Below are 1,204 nucleotides of genomic sequence, written 5' to 3'. Positions count from 1 at the left end.
TTTATGGCCACAGCTCCCACAAGCTGAAATATTTACTAATGCAGCTTTTAAAATCTATCACGGGCAATAAGTAAGGGCTTCATCTTTTGGGACTCTGTGTACTTTCTTGAAAATGGAAAGGTGTAATGAAAGTTTATTATTGAGATAAAAATCAAAGTACCAAATAATAAATACCATGCGTTTTAACACGCGAAATAAATGAAATATAATGGAGGGCTATTTTAGATGGAAATTATAAAGTATTTCGTGACAAATAAATGAAATGCTGGGCGGGCTCTGAATGGGGAATCGTTTAACCCGAAGGTAAACGATTTTTCTTTATTTACGTGCAATAATTCAGAATTTATAGACACATTGTGAGAGCAAAGAAACACTGACCTCCGACGTGGCCGTCCCACCATCCTCATGAGCTCCAGGTGTTTACACTGCATTCTGGGACTTGTAGTCCTGTTTATAACACTCTCACGTTAGGGCCACGGGTTCCAGCATCCAGTGAGGGGCTCTAGCCAGGGGGAGCTGCTCGTGCACCTGGAAACCTAAGAGCTGCCCTTAGGGAGCCCTGAGAAGAAGCACTGACCCCTTTTAATTGCACTTACTATGTATCTTGATGGTTAATTGGTGATTGATGGTTTCATTCTCCAGTATGTGATATGTGAGCCTCATACACCTTGGAGACTGGGAACTCTCAGCAGATTTCAGTCCATTTAAGGTGCAGTCTTTTTTTTTTCCTCACAGTCTTCCTTCATGTAGTGTGTTTTCTGTGTCTACTGCTATTTTCCCCCCTTTAATTACCACCAGTGTTTTCTACCTTATTTAGTTCCTGATATAAAACTGGACACACAACATACATGTCCACAGCACATTATTAGAGAGGTTTAGGCATCATTCTCACACAGTCCCTGGTGGTCTAGTGGTTAGGATTCGGCGCTCTCACCGCCGCGGCCCGGGTTCGATTCCCGGTCAGGGAAGGTTTCATTTTATTTTTTCAATTCTATTAGCGCGCACTTTATTACTTTTGAAATTGGAACTGTTTCATTACATGTACTTCTTCTTCACTTGAGTTGTCACCAGTAACTAAACATTTTATGGACAGTCACAAACCACTGCCAGAGGAGTGAGTGACTGCTGGTTCACAAAGCTTATCAGTGGCTTAGTACATCCAGGAGACCTTTTCTGAAGTCTTTTCCTGCTTACTGGTGTGAAA

At 41.8% G+C, this 1,204-nt stretch overlaps 1 non-coding gene across 1 annotated transcript; it reads left to right on the top strand.

Annotated features, from left to right (window-relative positions):
• Window positions 1-896: 896 nt before the first annotated feature.
• TRNAE-CUC (transfer RNA glutamic acid (anticodon CUC)) lies at window positions 897-968 on the top strand. Its single transcript has one exon. It is a non-coding gene; the product is annotated as a tRNA-Glu (tRNA).
• Window positions 969-1,204: the final 236 nt, after the last annotated feature.

Source organism: Pleurodeles waltl, unplaced genomic scaffold (genome assembly GCF_031143425.1).
Source record: "Pleurodeles waltl isolate 20211129_DDA unplaced genomic scaffold, aPleWal1.hap1.20221129 scaffold_67, whole genome shotgun sequence".
Lineage (NCBI taxonomy): Eukaryota > Metazoa > Chordata > Amphibia > Caudata > Salamandridae > Pleurodeles > Pleurodeles waltl.
Note: the sequence above shows the minus strand (reverse complement) of the source record. Positions and strands in the feature narration are given on the sequence as shown.